The sequence below is a fragment of the Callorhinus ursinus genome, unplaced genomic scaffold (genome assembly GCF_003265705.2).
Source record: "Callorhinus ursinus isolate GAN/ISIS: 27379988/994484 unplaced genomic scaffold, GSC_fseal_2.0 scaffold36, whole genome shotgun sequence".
Taxonomy (NCBI): Eukaryota; Metazoa; Chordata; class Mammalia; order Carnivora; family Otariidae; genus Callorhinus; species Callorhinus ursinus.
In genome coordinates this window covers 1,911,642-1,930,739 of record NW_027397098.1, presented here as the reverse complement: position 1 = coordinate 1,930,739, position 19,098 = coordinate 1,911,642, and the positions used below count along the sequence as shown (strand labels likewise).

General features: G+C 38.4%; 1 protein-coding gene across 2 annotated transcripts in view; it reads right to left on the bottom strand.

Moving 5' to 3' along the window:
* ITGA8 (integrin subunit alpha 8) overlaps positions 1-19,098 on the bottom strand; it is a 201,413-nt gene that overhangs the window by 91,447 nt on the left and 90,868 nt on the right. The window lies entirely within an intron of this gene.

Below are 19,098 nucleotides of genomic sequence, written 5' to 3'. Positions count from 1 at the left end.
CAGTCTATCAGCCATCTCTCCAAGGGGCTTGTTAAAAATGTAGGCCGGTACCCCCCAAATCAGAGTTTCTGGGTTCGACCTACTTCCTCAGGTCACTAATGTCCTGATAGGAATAAGGATATTAGATCTTTCCCCACCGCACATTCGAGAAAAGGGAAGAGTGTCTGTTTCTGCAGGTGGCATAGAGGAGTCATCAGGGACAGAAAGAAAAGGAAGCTGGGGACAAGAAGAGCTGACCATTCCCCCAACGAGCTTCACCTACTTCACAGTTTAGCCCGAGGGCTGGCCAGACCCTGAGCTTTTCTGTTGCACATTCATGCTCTCGTGAATTTCCGTTAGGGTTGGTAGTTCTTAGGAAACCGGCTATTAATAATGTCACCACAGGAAAATGTCAGCCAGAAAATATAAAATCATGACCATAAATAAAGAAGAGCATCACATGAGCAACGTTTGCACGGACGAAGTACTGAGAAGGATTTCGTTCACGTTAGCTATTTTGAAAATGTCTCCTCCTTTCTCTTGTAGGAAGGCTTTAGGCATAAGTTACCCGAATCATCACCTTAAAGCACAGGTCTGGCTCAAAGGGCCTGGATCTCTGCCTTAGAGCGGGATTCCAAACCCTCCCACCTCCATTTGGTGGGCTGTGTTAAGAAGTAACAACAGTTGACTATGTAGAATTCCTTAGTGTGCAAACCGCCTTCACAACAGTCTTGAAGCGTAGAGAAGCTGAGGTTAGGAGAAGTAAGTGGTATGTCCAAGGTTACAGAGGTGATAATAATGGGTGAAAAAGTGAGAATATGGGTCCCCTGACTCCAGGTTGGTGATGTTCCTATCACACTGGCTACTGGTTCTCCTGGTTGAGCAGTGTGAACAGCAATTGACATCTAAACGTCCAGGGAATACAGAGCTAGGGCCAAGGGTTCTGCTTGTCAAGAATGAGTGCACCAGTTGAATCGAGCTTCCCATGATCCCAGGAGAAGATACCAGTTTCTTTTTAAAGGGCATCATCATCTCTGCTTACATTTCCATTCTCATTCTGCACAGGAGTAAAACAGTTTACTGGATTTAAGTAGAGCTGGAAGAGAGTGGCCAGGTGAAAAGAGAGGAGAACAACAATGTACCTGCCAGGTGGGTGGCTGTGAGGAAATTAGTTTGTTCATTCATTCACTCATTCATTCATTGACATTGATTTATTCATATTTACTAGGTGCCTTCAGTCCCACCCACTGCTTTGGGCACAAGCGATTCCATAGTGAGCAAAACCAAATTCAGTGCTTGCCTTCACCTAATACAGTGTCCAGCCGAGTGGGGTGAAATAGATATTTATCAAATAATCACACTAATGTGTAATTTCAATCTCAGATAAGTGTTTTTAGAGAAAGGACAAGAGTCAGGGAAGACTTCCTGAGGAAGCGACATTTGAACCGAGTTCATAAGTGGGAAGTGAACTCCCGGGCAAATGTCCAGGGTGTACGAAGACAGAAGGGATGCTTCAAGTGAACTGCTCTAAAATATGGCTTTTAAATCACATATTAATGCATTAAAAATGACTTCTAGAAAGCGCATGCAGTAGGAGGTCAGAAATAATGCAAGAGGTTCTAAGTCCAGGAGAACGCCCTCCCACTCCCTCCACCCATAAAAGGGACCATGGCAAGGCATCAAGTTTTTATTAACTATATCTTTATAAGTAATATCAAGTATAAATGATATCCTGTCATATTTATTGTTGCCTGGGGTTTCATAAAGAAGCAAGGTTCTATGATTGAGTGTTTAAAAGGGAGTTAGTTCAAAGTTAAACTGACAGACTTCCGCTTCTGGTCCAGTGCAGAAGCCTGGAAGTCACCCCTCCAACTTAACAACAAGTAAAAAGCTGAACAAACTGAAAAAACCAACAGCCCTTCTTAGATCCCTAAGAGAAGTGAGGTCACAGGGCAAAACTGTGGCTCCAAATTGGAGGAACTGACAGGCAAATACAGTGAGCCACTTTACTGGGGCAGCAACCTCCATGGGAGCCAGTTCTGGGATGCAGAAACCTGAACAGTAGTTGGCGAATTGCTGGAGGCTCAGTGTGGACGACTCTGGGGATTAAAAACTCCACGGGGATCCAGTCACAGGGGCGGGGGTGGGGGGTGGTGGGGAGGGATTGGGGGAAGGCACGCTTTTGTGAGTTTTACCTCCCGGGGTGTCTACCAGGTTCTAACTGACCTGGGGGAAGAGAAATACTGACTCCAGCCCACTCTTTGACATCCAGTCCAACATAAAGAGGGGGACTAAGAAGCATGTATAAAGTTCATGGTCCAGAGGCATAGGCTCACTAAAAGACTGAGACCTACTCATAAGATTACAAAACACTTCCCCTCCCCCAACACCTACCACCACATTGCTAAGGGCTATTTATAGCAGTTCCTTTTATTCAGTAGATCATGCCCAGTTATCATAATGTTACAGGGTGTAACTAAAAGGCCAAAAATATATAGTGGGAAGAGAGAGAGCAAGCATTAGGACCAGACTCAGACATGGCAGGGATGTTGGAATTACCAGACTTGGAATTTAAAACAGCTATGATTAATATGCTAAGGGCTCTAATGGATAAAATAGATAGCATACGAGGACAGATGCTCAAGGTAAGCAGAAAGAAGGAAATTCTAAGAACCAAAAAGAAATGACAGAGATCAGAAACACTGTAACAGAAATGAAGAGTATCTCTGATGGACTTACTAGTAACCTGCACACAGCAGGGGAAAGATATCTGAGCTAGAGCGTATATCGGTAGAAACCTCCCAAACTGAAAAGCGAAGAGAAAGAAGACTGGAAAAAACAGAACAAAATATCCAAGGACTGTGGTACAACTACAAAAGGTAGAGAGAGAGAAAAAACAAAAGAAATAGAAGGAAAACAAAAAAATTCTGAAAGAAGCCAGAGGGGAAAAACACCTTACTTAAGGAGGAGAAAAGATAACATTACATCCAACTTTTCTCTAGAAACCATGCAAACAAGAAGAGAATGAGGTAAAATATTTGAAATGTTAAGAGAAAAAAACCCCGGATATTTTTTACCCTGCAAAATTACCCTTCAAAACTGAAGGAAAAACAAAGGCCTTCTCAGGCAAACAGAAATGGAGGGAATTTACTGACAACAGTCCTACTTCAAAATATGTTAAAAAGAAGTTCTTTAGGGAGGAGGAAATGGTGTAAGTCAGAAACTTGGATCTACATAAAGAAATGAAGTGGTGGAGAAGGAATAAGTGAAAGTAAATAAAAAATGTTACTTTTCTTATCCTAACTTGATCTAACATGTATCAGCAAAATAATAGCAACACTGTATTTGTATATATATGACTTACACTTAGTATGTAGGTATATTTTATTTACACATAGTGTGTGTCTGTGTGTGTGTGTATCATATAAATATATGGCAGCATTGACAGAAGGAATAGAAAGGAAGAATTAGGATTATTTTGTTATTTATAAGGTACCCACACTACATGTGAAGTGCTACAGTGTTATTTGACAGTGGGCTTGGATTAGTTATAAAAGTATTTTGCAAACCCTGGAGCAACCACTTAATAAAAGTTGAAAAGAAGTATATTCTAAGTAAGGAGAAAAAAATGGAATCATATAAAATGCTCAATTAAAACTACAAAATGCAGAAAAAGAGTGAAAGACAAAAATAATAAAGAACAAAGGCAACAATGGAAAGTACTAACAAATATAGTATAACTTAATCTAATTATATCAATAATGACTTTGAATTTCAATGGTCTAAATACACCAATTAAAACACAGATATTGTCAGAGGAGATCAAAAAACAAGACCTAACTATATGTGGTTTATAAGACACACACTTTAAATATAAAGATGCATGTAGAATAAAAGTAAGTGGATGGAGAAAGATACCATGGTAACAGTAATCAAAAGGAAGCAGGAGTAGCCATATTAATTTCAGACATAGTAGACTTCAAACTAAGCAAAGTTATTAGAAATAAAGAGGGGCATTACATAATAATAAGGGAGCCAATTCTCCAAGAAGACATAATGATCCTTTTTTTTTATTAACATATAATGTATTATTTGTTTCAGGGGTACAGGTCTGTGATTCATCAGTCTTGCACAATTCACAGCACTCACCATAGCACACACCCTCCCCAATGTCTGTCACCCAGCCCCCCCATCCCTCCCACCCCCCACCACTCCAGCAACCCTCAGATTATTTCCTCAGATTAAGAGTCTCTTATGGTTTGTCTCCCTTTCTGGTTTTGTCTTCTTTCATTCTTCCCTCCCTTCCCCTATGATCCTCTGTCTTGTTTCTCAAATTCCTCATATCAGTGAGATCATATGATAATTGTTTTTCTCTGATTAACTTATTTCGCTTAGCATAATACCTTCTAGTTCCATCCACGTCGTTGCAAATGGCAAGATTTTGGTTTTTTGATGGCTGCATGATATTCCATTTTGTGTGTGTGTGTGTGTGTGTGTGTGTGTGTGTGTACCACATCTTCTTTATCCATTCATCTGTTGATGGACATCTAGGCTCTTTCCATAGTTTGGCTATTGTGGACATTGCTGCTATAAACATTGGGGTGCACGTGCCCCTTCGGATCACTACATTTGTATCTTTGTGGTAAATACCCAGTAGTGTAATTGCTGGGTCGTATGGTAGCTCTATTTTCAACTTTTTGAGGAACCTCCAGACTGTTTTCCAGAGTGGTTGCACCAGCTTGCATTCCCACCAACAGTGTAGGAGGCTTCCCCTTTCTCCGCATCCCCGCCAACATCTGTCGTTTCCTGACTTGTTAATTTTAGCCATTCTGACTGGTGTGAGGTGGTATCTCATTGAAGTTTTGATTTGGATTTCCCTGATGTCGAGTGATGTTGAGGACTTTTTCATGTGTCTGTTGGCCATTTGGATGTCTTCTTTGCAGAGAGGACATAATGATCCTTAACATGTATGTGCCTAACAACAAATTGTCAAGATATATGAAGCAAAAGCTAAAAGAAATGCAAGGAGAAATAGATTAATCCGCTATTATAGTTGGAGATTTCAACACCTCTCTATCAGAAATGAACAGATCCAGCAGGCAGAAAATCAATGAGGACATAATTGAACTTAACATCATCAATCAGTTGGATATAACTGACATCCCTAGACTGCTTCGTCTAAGAATAGCAGAATGCACATTCTTCTCGCTCATAGGGAATATTGACCAAGATATGCCATAATCTGGGCCACGAAACACACTCTAACAAATTTAAAAGACTAGAAGTCATACAATGTTTGTTCTCATACTACAATGGAATGACAGTAGGTATCAATAACAGAGAGATAGCTGGAAAATCCCAAAGCATTAGATTAAATGACATACTTCTAAACAACACATGGCTCAAAGAAGAAAACCCAAGACAAATTAAACAATATTTTAAATTAAATGAAAAGGAAAACACAACTTACCAAAATTTGTGGGATGTAGTGAAAGCAGTGCCTAGAGGGAAATTTATACCACCAAATATATAAATTAGAAAGGAAGAAAGATATAAAATAAACTAAGCCTTCACCTTAGGAAAGTAGAAAAAGAGGAGCAAATTAAATCCAAAGTAAGCAGAAGAAATAATAATTAAATCAGAAATCAATATAATTGAAAATAGAAAATCAATAGAGAAAATCAACAAAGCCATGAGCTAATTCTTTGAAAAGATCAATATAATTGAGCCTCTAGCCAGGCTAAATAAGATGAAAATAGGACACAAATTACTAATAATATAAACGAATGAAGGGATGTTATGACAGATCCCATAGACATTAAAGAGATAATAAAGGAAAACTCTATGCCCACAATTTGTTGTTAGGCACATACATGTCAAGGATCATTATGTCCTCTGCAAAGAAGACATCCAAATGGCCAACAGACACATGAAAAAGTCAACATTACTCGGCATCAGGGAAATCCAAATGTAGGTGAAATGGACCAATTTCTTGAAAGACACAATCTGCCAAAACTGACACAAGAATAAAGAGGTAAGTGGAATAGGCCCACATCTATTAAATAAATTGAAATGACAATTAATAATCTTCCAAAACAGAAAGCACAAGGCCCCGATGAGTTCACCTGTGAATTCTACCAAAGATTTAAAAAATAAATTATATAAATTATCTACATTCTCCTCTAGAAGATGCAAGCAGAGGGAATATGCCCTAATTCATTTTATGATGCCAGTATTACTCTACTATCAAAATGAGACAAAGAAAATACAAAGAAAAAAAGTCCTATGAGTCAATACCTCTCATGAGCATAGATGCAAAAATCTCCAAAATATTTGCAAATCGAATCCAACAATGTATAAAAAGAATTGTATACCACAACCAAATGTAATTTAGGTATGCAAGGCTAATTCAGTAACTGAAAATCAATTAATGTAATCCATTACATCGAAAAAATACAGAAGAAAAAAATCACATGATCATACCAGTAGATGCAGAAAAAGAATTCAACAATATCCTCACTTATACATGACAAAAACTCTCAGTAAACTGGGAATAGAGAACTTCTTCAACTTTATAAAGAATATCTACAAAAAAACCTACAGCTAACATTATACTTAATGGTAAGAAATTTGAAGCTTTCCCATTAAGATTAGGAACAAGACAATGATTGTCCCCTCTTACCACTGCTTTTATTTATTTATTTTTTTACCACTGCTTTTAAAAATCGTTAACAGAAGTCCTAGCTAATGCAATAAGACAAGGTAAGGAAATAAAAGGTATATAGATTGGGAAGAGAAGAATTAAACCATCTCTGTTCACAGATGGCATGATCATCTAAGTATAAAATACAAAAGATTCAGCATATGAGCTCCTGAAACTAATAAGTGATTATGGCAAGGTTGCAGGACACAAGGCCAATATACAAAAGTCAATCATTGTCTCATACCAGCAATGAATAAGTAGAATTTGAAATTAAAAACACAATACCATTTACATCACCATCCACCCTCCAAAATGAAATACTTAGGAATAAATCTAGCAAAATACATACAAGTCTATATGAGGAAAATTTAAAAAGCTCTGATGAAATCAATGAACTCAGTAAGTGGAGCAATGTTCCATGTTCATGGATAGGAAAGCTCAATACTGTTAAGATGTCATTGCTCTATAGATTCAGTGTAATCCCAGTCCAGATCTTAGCAAGTTATTTTGTGGCTATCAGCAAACTGATCCAAAGTGTATATTGAGAGGCCAAAGATGCAAAATAGCCAATACAATATTGAAGAAGAACAAAGTTGGAGAACTGATACTACCCTACTTGAAGACTTACTATAAATCTACTATAATCAAGACAGTATGGTGTTGGTGAAAGAATAAACAAATAAATCAAATTGAGAACCCAGAAATACACCCACATAAATATGATCAACTGATCTTTGACATAGGTGCAAAGGTAATACAATGGAGCAAAGATAGTCTCTTCAACAGATGATGCTGGAAAAACTAAACATCCACATGCAAAAAACAAACAAACAAAAACCCACCAAAAACCTAGATACGGACCTTACACACGTCACAAAAAATTAACTCAGATCACAGACTTACACGTAAAACCCAAAACTATAGAACTTCTGTAAGACAACATAGAAGAAAGCCTATAGATGACCTGGGGTACAGTGATGACTTTTTAGATACAGCATGAAAGGCACGGTCCATGAAAGGAAGAATTGATAAGCTAGGCTATATTAAAATTAAAAACTTCTGCTCCGTGAAAAACAATGTCAAGAGAATAAGGAGATAAGCCACAAACTGGAAAAAATATTTGCAAAAGATACATCTGATAAAGGATGTTATGCAAAATATACAAAGAACCCTTAAAACTTAATAATAAGAAAACAACCCCATTAAAAAAATGAACCAAAGATCTTAACAGACACCTCACCCAAGAAGACATACAGATGGCAAATGAGCATATGTAAAGATGCTCATCAGGGAAATGCAAATTAAAACAGCAAGATATCATTACACACCTATTAGGAAGACCCAAATCCAGATCACTGATAACATCAAATGCTGGTGAGATTGTGAAACTCTAGGAGCTTTCATTCCCTGCTTGTGGGAACGCCAAAGGGGTGAAGGTGGCTGAGCCTGTTTTATCCTCACACACCTCCAGGCTGCTCTGATATTACCAGTGTACTCACCTGGTTCAGTGCCCTGCTTTCACCTGGGATGCTTTAATGGCTTTTGCCCTCCAGTTCCTTTTTCATGACAGCTCATTCTGCTCATTGCTAATGACTGAAGCAAAAGTGTCATTTTGAATTATTAAACAAAATCTCTTTTTCCACTATTTTCCTAATAAAGTACCAATTATTTGACATGTTATTCAAGGTCCTTCCTTACCTGCCCCAAATCTACCTTTCATTGAATCTCTCCATTTATGCTCTCCTCAGTTTGAACCAAATCACTTCCAAAACTGCCTTTTCTTGTGCTGTGTCTTTCTTTGTTGTGCTGTGTTCCTTTCTGGAATGCTGTCTCCTTATCACCACTTAAAATCATACCCGTATCTTAAGACCTTGCTTAGCCATTATTTCCCCCTGCGAAGCTTCCTTTGAACACCTCAGCTAGCAGAAACTTCTCTTTTTAATTCATTCATTATTATTCTTTTTTACCTCTTAAAATTCTTCTCATATGCTGTCTTGTACTACAGTTAATTGTTGGATGCCTTATTATCTTCATGATTGCGTTGTTTCTTAAAGGCATGGATGATGTCAAAATAGTATCAATGTAGTCATTTATAACTAATAGTTAATAATTCCTCCTACATGTTTTTCAGAATGTTAACTGCTTATATATATTATCTACCTTAACGTTACCCAAATACCTGTTGTTGACAACCAAAATGAAAAATGTTGACTTAAAAAATATAGGCTGAACACTGAAAATGTAATTTGTTGACTTCAAGTAATGTTGATGGTTTGCAACGTAGCTATAATATATGGCAACAAGTCGTTACAAGTCTTGATGTCATAGCTGCCATGATAAAGCCTAGTGTCTAGATCTTGATTTCTAAATACTGTTATTCAATAAAGAAACTGTAGGTCTTTAAAGAATGGTTGATTTCAGGCTGGAGCACGGAAAATACAAAATGAGCTAAGAGCATATTGTGATGTTATAAAGCAAGGAAATGCTCATAAAAGGATGGGAAGTATTAAGAGAACATAGGAATGAACTGGAAAGGGTTCCCAATGGCAGATATAGAACACATTAGGCAACAAATATAAACAAATATTATAATGGATTATAGCCCTTAAAATAAAATAAATATCCATGAGTTCATACACATATAAAAAATTGAATAAATGACTGGGTAGTAAAAACATCCTTTTTCTTTAATTTTTTAATTTTTTATTTTAATTCCAGTATATTTAATATACAGTGTTATATTAGTTCCAGGTGTACAATATAGTGATTCAACAATTCTATTCATTACTCAGTGCTCAGCATGATAAGAGTACTCTTAATCTCCTTCACCTATTTCACCCATACCCCCATCCAACTCCCTCCTGGTAACCATTAGTTTGTTCTTTATAGCTAAGAGTCTGTTTGTTTTGTTTCTTTTTCTCATTGCTCATTTGTTTTGTTTCTTAAATTCCACATGTGAGTGAAATCATATGGTATTTGTCTTTCTCTGACTGACTTATTTCACTTAGCATTGTACTCTCTAGATCCATCCATGTATTTGCAAATGACAAGATTTCATTCCTTTTTATGGGGGAGTAATAATCTATTGTATATACATACCACTTCTTATTTATCCATTCATCTATTGATGGGCACTGGGCTGCTTCTATAATTTGGCTATTGAAATAATGCTGCAGTAAACATAAGGGTGCATATATCTTTTTGAATTAGTGTTTTTATATTCTTTGGGTAAATATCCAGTAGTGAAATGATGGGATCATATGGTAATTCTAATTTTAATTTTTATAGGAAGCTTCCCCAGTGGCTGTACCAGTTTGCATTCCCACCAACAATGCATGAGGGTTCCTCTTTGTCTACATTCTCACCAACACTTGTTGTTTCTTGGGTTTTGATTTTAGACATTCTGATAGGTGTGAGGTGATACCTCCTCATGGTTTTGATTTGCATTTCCCTGATGATGAGTGATGCTGAGCAGCTTTTCATGTGTCTGTTGGCCATATGTATGGTCTCTTTGGAGAAATCTCTGTTCATGTCTTCTGACCATTTTTAATTGGATTATTTGTTTTTTGGTGTCGAGTTATAGAAGTTCTTTATATATTTTGGATATTAACCCTGTATCAGATATATAATTTGCAAATATCTTCTCCCATTCAGTATATTGTCTTTCAGTTTTGTTGATGGTTTCCTTTGCTGTGCAGAAGACTTTTATTTTGATGCAATATCAATAATTTATTTTTGCTTTTGTTTTCCTTGCCTCAGGAGACATATCTAGAAAAATGTTGCTATGGCTGATGTTAGAGAAATGACTGCCTGTGCTCTCTTCTAGAATTTTTATGGTTTCAGGTCTCACATTTAGATTCTTGAGCCATTTTGAGTTTGTTTTTGTGTGTGGTGTAGGAAAGTGCTCCAGTTGGGCTCAGTCAGTTAAGCATCTGCCTTTGGCTCAGGTCATGATCCCAGGGTTGTGGGACTGAGTCCCACGTCGGGCTCCCTGCTCAGTGGGGAGTCCACTTCTCCCTCTCCCTCTGCCCCTCTTCCCTGCTTGTTCTCTCTCTCTCTCTCTCAAATAAATAAATAAATAAACAAACAAATAAATAAATATCTTTAAAAAAAAAGTGCTCCAGTTTCATTCTTTTGCATGTAAGTGTTCAGTTTTCTCAACACCGTTTGTTGAAGAGACTGTCTTTTTCCCATTGGATATTCTTGACTCCTTTGTTGAAGATTAATTGACCATATAATTGCGGGTTTATTTCTGGTCTCTCTATTCTGTTCTATTGGCCTATATGTCTATTTTTGTCCCAGTACCAATACTGTTTAGATTTCTATAGCTTTGTAATATAACTTGATATCTGGGATTGTGATACTTCCAGTCTTATTCTTCTTTTTCAAAATTGTTTTGGTTATTTGGGGGTCTCTCGTGGTTCCATACAAATTTTAAGATTATTTGTATGGAATCACAAAATTTTAAGGTTATTTGTTCTAGTTCTGTGAAAAATGCTGTTGGTATTTTGAAAGAGATTGCATTAAATCTGTAGATTGCTGGGGGTAGTAGGAACATTTTAACAATATTTGTTCTTCCAATCCATGAGCATGGAATGTCTTCCCAATTCTTTGTGTCATCTTCAATTTCTTTCATCAATCTTTTATGGGTTTCAGAGTACAGGCTTTTCACCTTCTTGGTTAAGTTCATTCCTAGGTATTTTACTATTTTTGAGGCAACTGTAAAAAGGATTGTTTCCTGAATTTCTCTTTCTGCTGCTCATTATTAGTGTATAGAAATGCAACAGATTTCTGCACATTGATTTTGTATCCTGAAATCTTACTGAATTCATTTGTCAGTTCTAGTAGTGTTTTGGTGGAGTCTTTAGAGTTTTCTGTATATAATACCACGTCATCTGTAAATAGTGACAGTGTTACTTATTTCTTACCAATTTGGATGCCTTTTATTTCTTTTTGTTTTCTGATTGCTGTGGTTAGGACTTCCAGTCCTGTCTTGAATAAAAGTTGGGAGAATGGACATCCTTGTCTTGTTCCTGAGCTTAGGGGAAAGGCTCTGTTTTTCACCATGAGTATAATGTGAGCTGTAGGTTTTTCATGTATGGCCTTTATTATGTTGAGGTATGATCTCTCTAAAACTACTTGGTTTAGGGTTTTCATCATGAATGGATGTTGTGCTTTGTCAAATGCTCTTTCTGCATTTATTGGAATGATCAGATGGTTTTTATCCTTTCTCTTATTGATATATCATTTTGACTTAGGAATATTAAACCACCCTTGCATAAATAAATCCCACTTGATCATGGTGAATGATTTTTTTAATGTATTATCGGATTCAGTTTGCTAATATTTTTGGGCGAATTTTTGCATCTATCTTTTTCAGAGATATTGGTTTACGGTTCTCTTCTTTTTGATAGTATCTTTATCTGGAAAGCAGTAAGTCTAGATTTTGGATTTTAGGATCAGAGGAGTATGGAGTTCAAAAAGACCCTTGGAGAAGCTTTCCATGCATCATGTCACATTCAGGGGAATAATGTCAGGCCCAGAGAAGCTGAGTTACAAAAGGAACATTATCTTGGGAGAGATGGTTCTAGAACTCATGGGTTTTATCTCTCCATTCACTTTTACTTCCACTTTATGACCTGGATTCAAGTCCAGGACCTCTGTCAGTTGACTTAATTAATTCCATTTAATCTAATTCATAAGATATTTTATAAGAAAGGTTATATACTAATTTCTAATGTGTTTATAATGAAATTATGAAAATCTTGCTCAGTAAGGATCATGTTTTACTTTTCAGGAGAACTTGAGTATCAGTTTGAGAAGTAGAAATAAACTTTGACTATGAGATTTGAATTTAGTTCATCTAAACTTTAAATCAATTTCAAGGAGCTCAATGTTTGATTATGCATTGTTCCCTTGGTTAAAGCCGCCCTTTTATTTCTTCTTATGTGTAGGTTCTTTCTTGCTCAGTTGTTTGCTTACACACACACACACACAGACACACACACACACACACACACACAGCACTCATTAAAACAGATAATGAGTCATTTATTTTTCATTTGGTATAATTGTCTGAGGTGACTTCATGGTATAATCATCAGACATTACGGGCCTAAAGAAGACAATGATAATCTTGGCCTTCAGCCCATGTATTCCCCCAGTTTTTATTGCCTGCAAGATTTCTGTGCCTCAACAAAACCTGCACTTTGCCTCCTCCACCCTCCAATATCTGGGCTATGCATTTAGCAGATGGTCTTGTTATACAATCATGTTTAACAGGATTAGGCTAGAACATTGAATTGTAGGGATTTCTGACTATCACAGCTGTTTCTTCTCTGAAATGCTTTCACTCAATTAATGTATACAAGATACTCCTCTGGCCAACCCTCATTTTCCAATCAGCACCAACACAGAGACCTGAATACATCCATATTTTAAATAGGAAAAGAATTTTGGTGCCAGAAATGAAAATACTAATGACTCCTATTTTTGTATGGGTACCAATGACAATATGCACGGTAAAAAAATTGAAACAAATACTGAGTGTTTAAACTAGATTTAGGAAAATTATTCCAAATATTATTTCTATAATAGAATCTCTACATTTCTATAACAAAATCCCCCCATGTCTCTCCATTCTACCATACTTTTCTCACGTACTCTGGATCAAAATTCCAGAGTCGTCCTTAGCACCTCTTCCTTACCCCACCTCCTCTACCCTCCATCCCGGCAGGGCTGGGAGGTTGGATGGGGTGAGTGGTGGAACTACATCATAGCAGGGCAATAACCCCCTGATATCAGAAGCCTCTAGGGAGGGTCCAGCAACAGGAATTTTATGAGTGCGTCCCAACCCAACAGAGTCTCAATATCAGTGTTCATCTGGGGTGGGAGAAGCAAATATGGTGTTGTAAATTAAGAATGGGGGCCATGGAAAGCAAAAGAAAATAATGTCAATTAGTGTGCGTAAGAAAAGGATACCTCCAAAATACGGTCTTGTTTTAAAACTTGATTGGAGGGCTGGCATTCTTTAAACTATGTTCTATATAATCCCATTTTAACTTAAACACATCATCTTATTTCATATTAGAGCAACAATGCCATTTTGTCTTTATACCAACTTACTATACCTAATTTCACAGATAAGGAGATTGAAGAGAGATTAGGAAATTGTCTTATGCTTATACAGCTAGGAAACTGTGGAGTCCATTTTGAAACCCATTTTGTCCATCTCCAGAATCCAAGAATGCAGCTTTTCAACACTTTATGTGGCCCAATATGTCTGTGAAGTAAAGTAGCTTTGAGTCTGTTCATGTCAATCAAGTGGATTTCCTTTTTGGTTCTAAGCCATTTCACAACATTTTGTAAAAAATCTTTTCCCAACTTAGAAAGTGCAAACACACATAACGCAGTGAGGGAAGTATTGTTAGCTCCATAATATCAGGTAAGGACATGGAAGCTCAGAGAAATCAAGTAATTTGTCCATTGCCACACAGCCCATCGGTGATGGATGGGAATCTTAACCTGGGCAGTCTGTTCCCAGCCACACTGCTAACTTTAATAGGTTATTTTTACACTTGTTTGATATTTCCCAAAAAGAAGGAGGTGGAGTGTCATCTAACCTTACCCTATAAACTCTCTTGGGGCACACACACATACACAAAAAATACACATGCATACAGACACATGTATGTACATGTAAGTGTGAGTGTATGTATGTGTGCATGAGAAATATTAAAAAATAATATTCTAGTGGGTATGAACTGTATCTATCTTCTTTTTTTTTTAAAGATTTTATTTATTTGAGAGAGAGAATGAGATAGAGAGAGAGAGAGAGAGAGAGAGAGCACGAGATCCAAGAGGGTCAGAGGGAGAAGCAGACTCCCTGCTGAGCAGGGAGCCCGATGCGGGACTCGATCCCGGGACTCCAGGATCGTGACCTGAGCCGCAGGCAGTCGCTTAACCAACTGAGCCACCCAGGCGCCCTGTGTCTATCTTCTATGCAGTAGATGGCATAGTAGTAATAATTGCTATAATTGCAATAATGTTAGCAATATAATTGCTCCCATGCCTGCTTTTTGGTAGAATTCTTTTTCCCTAAGACAAGGAAACTAAGTGTCTGGTCCTGCTCAAATACAGAACATCTGTAACTTGCAGAAGAGATCATGCGACAAAGAGTAAATGTAAATCAAACCACCTTTTACATGTCTGTGCTTTTGGTTATTTCAGGTACTAGGTGACCTGATTTCTAGTCAGTCTGGCAGATGAAACAGCTGTAATTCACGATAAATATACATCAAACACCACAATCTTTTTCTTTCTTCCTGCAAAAGGCCGCTGACTTGTATCAAAAACATGTAAAGAATACTTGCTGCTACCTAACCAATGGGGCAACATATGCACCCCGCCATTAACATACGTAGGTTTCATAGCAGTGTGCCCAGAAGTGGGTAGGTGGCAAGCGGTGAAGACCAGGGGAAGCCAACCCAGCTCTGCTTGCAGACACAGCTGCTAAGCACTTGGGTACACCTCAAATGAGGTAAAAGTGTTCACCTTAGGAATGGGAAAAATAACCCCCTCAGAAGCCATCACTTGGGTCCTCCCAGTTCTTCAAGTGTGTTCCATTTAATAGCAGCTCCAAGGGGTTTAACTGATTTTAGTGCAGAATTTCAAACTACTGTTCACTTGTACATTTGTCTTTACATGAATTTTGCAGGTGACCACGTAGTTAAAGCGAAGAGTTTGGGGATTTTGTTTCTGGTCTATTTAGAACGGAGGACCTGGAACAGGGCCACTGAGAGCCCACAAATGCCTGTGTCTGAATTTAAAAAGGCGGCCCTGTATGGAGGGAACTCTTTGGCATATGAATCTGCCCTCACTTGCCCCTTGGCCGGGCACAACCTGTACATAATTTGTCACCCTGATCATAATATTAGCTTGGCTTCTGGAAGTTTGTCAGGGCTCATGGAGGTGTCTGTGTAAGGAGCTACAGAGCTTATATATTTTCCTCAGCTGATTTAATGAAGACCAAATAATTAGAAGACCAAATAATTAGAAAATTTCCAGAGGCCAACAATATTTTTCTCACGACATACTTTTAAAAATCATAAGCATAATGTTCAGCAACCATGCTTGAATTTTTTCAGGTGTTATGATACTCCAGAAAAAGTTTTGCTTTTAAAGACTTCAGTATTAAAATGCTCACACTCTGTTGTAACTATTTAACTGTCTGTCTTTCTCAGTTAGAATGTCCGCTCTGGGAAGGTAGTGATTGGGTACGTCTTGCCACTGTCCCCCCAGCACAATGTCTAATATGTAGTAAATACTAATACATATTTTTTGACTGAATGAAGGAATTTCTTGCTTATTTTTCTTTTGGACTTTGAGGCAAAAGGAATAAACATAAAAATATCGGTGAACAATCACATCATTTTTAATATTTTAATTTTTAAAACAAAATATTTTTCTTCTCAACTATTTTCTTCACTTCTTACTACTATTCTTATTTCGTAGGGCCATTTTGTTTTGTTTTGTTTTGCCAGGGCACCATAGTGGATATTTATTGGGATCCTTGCACAGTCCACAAATCACCTCCTACTTTCTTTGGAGAATGTCACCCTTTACCTCAGAGCCTAAAAGATTCCTTTCCTTAGGATTTGGGACTGAGATAAATTGTAGATAGTCTCTTTGAGTGAGTAAAACTGCAATATGCAAACTCTGGAGTTGAAACACTACTATGTACTCAAAGAAATATGGGCAAGAGAGGGAGGGTGGCAGAGAGAGAGAGAGAAATAGAGAGAGAAAGGGAGAGAGAGGTGACGTGCAAAGAAAAGCAGAGATTGGAGTAAGAGAGAGACAGAAAAGAAGCCCTACCCTGACAATCTTGGATCCCAGTTAGTCCCTTCCAGAGGCCTGGCAGAATTCCTGTCATTAGGTTCCCTTGAGATATTCCTAGAGCTTTAATATAAATCTCTCCCTTTATGGCTTAAGCCAGGTTAAGGTAGGTTAATTCCTAACAAATGCGATAATATATTTTAAATGAAAGTCAGTGAGGCATCATTTTAAATGCACAGATAACTTCCAGGAAATGTAGAGCAGTGCATGAAAAATTAAATATTTTAAATGGGCCTTCCTTAATTTTTCCAGATGGGGCCAGAGCACGTATTGTACCCAAGCATCCCAATGGCAGTAACCACACAGAGGCAACCTGGAGAGAAGCCCCTCGGGCTAGTTTGACAGCCTTCTAAATAATAAATGGAATGCCAGAGCTTAGCTAACAGGTGCTTGCCAAAAGAGCACACCGCACATCCGGCTACCGTAGGCATGGGAACTGAGCACAAAGATTCTAGAGCCGTGTTTCTCAAAATAGGGTTTTGGGTAAGAACATAAATCCTTGCAGCCCATCTCAGTTTCCATAAGTCAAACTATCTGAAGGGGTGCCATGCATTCAGCCTGTGATAACAGGCTCAATGGGTGACCGGTACACACAGTGCTTCAGAGCTTACCACTCAGGGTGTAATGTGGAGCCCAGCAGCAGGGAAAAAACTTGGGAACTGATTGGAAAGGGGAATCTTTCCCACTCCCTTGACCTACTGAATTAGGATATGTGCTCGAATGAGATGCCCAGTCAATTCTATGTCCATTAAAGGGGGAACATGTTCTAGATCATTTGTTCTCAGCTGGGTTGTGCACTGGAATCATCCAGGTTACTTAACTATGATACTCTGGTCTGGGTTCTACCGCCCAGAGATTCTGACTTTAGAGAGTCTGATTCTGAGTTTGGAGTGTGACCCGAGCAGGTGCATTATTTAAAGTTCCCCAGGTGATTCTGATGTGCAGCCGAGATTGAGAAGCTCTGCTTACTGAGGATGACTAGATATACCCTAGAAGAAAGCCAACTTGTTAAATGGATTCTGAACCTCCTAGGAGGCACAATGATCTGAAAGCAATTTTGATTTGGAAGAGCAGGACCCCAGAGAGAAAGAAAACTAATTCTTTTTAAGTTCCAGGAAGAATTGGTTTGGAAAAATCACAAGACAGACCATGGGGGACTAGGACATAGAGTTTATAAAATGAATTATAGAGTTTGGAAAGCAGGCCACCCAATAACCTTTGCGGGGCGGCGGGGGAAGACTGCTGTCGCCCAGGCAAAACCCAAGAATGTTTTCTTAGGGCTGGAGTAATAAAATGTCCCGGTGGAAAATCAGCAATGGCTCAAGGAATAATCTAGGGGGATAAAAACCATTTCAGAGACCTGAGAACCCAACCTGCAAGTGTCTAACTCCTAACCGTGGCATAGAAGCACATGCTGAGAGGGGACCGGAAGAGGCCAAAATAGCATGAGGATCCAGGACACATGGAACTTTTGCCAGTGGCCACTACACAGGCCATTGGATTAACCACAGAAGCTCGAGCAACACATCGAAGACCAGGAGAGACTGGGTTATCCTCCAGGCAGAAACTAATAAAAACAGATGACACATTGGGCTGCATGCCCCTCTGTCAATCCCAGGACAACAGGCATGCCCTATGCTACTCATTCCTTGAAAGGGGGAGGAAGGAGAGTCCTGAATCTAAATGCACATTTACTCAACTGAGATTAAGTCTGAATCTGGAAGTGACTATGACATTAAGGTTTTCCTCTTCATGGAAATGGAGGCTTGAGACAAGCCAAGTGGGATTTTTTAATAGAATAATGAGGAAAGTTACATGTCTAGTTCCTGAATTATGCCTGTGAACTTCAAATCCACGGTTCTAGTGAATGGAATGTAGTTACCCGTCCGTCAGGTGGTTTGCCTCTGCATAGGTCCCTGGGGACTTGGTGTCACTATAAAGAGGCTTCTTTGAGTGGCATTCTTTTGCAAGAAGACGAGGATCAAGGAAAATGTTATAGGATCATGAATCACCAGACATCTCTATTTCCATTTGAGAGGCAGAACCGGAACCAGAACCCAAGTTTACTAAGATGTCCAGACGAACACCGAACGCCTCAAGACAACCTTGAGGAATAAGAATTCAGTCAGTGGCATTATTGGTCCTGCCTTAGTAAAGATCATTCACTTTGCAGACAGACGGATAGACTGCATGAACTTCATTGGTTAGGTTAGTATAAACTGCATCAGCCTCAGTAGATAAAGTTAACGAATGGCCTCCAATGACTTTTTACTGATTGTTAAGAAGGGATAAAAGAAGACATAAGTAAGAGGCGACTAATGACCAACCTTTACCTACTTTAGCTTTTCTCTTCCCTGTCCTACTCTGGCTCCCTTCCTCAACCCTCCATCCAGCCCCAGAAGGAATATTCCTTGAGAGAAAAGTTGTTTCACGTTTCTCTCCTTCCTGGCTTTTATTTAGGAGACTTCGAAAGAAGTTGGTGAACTGCCTGTGTGATCGATACATCCCTTATCTCCCTTACC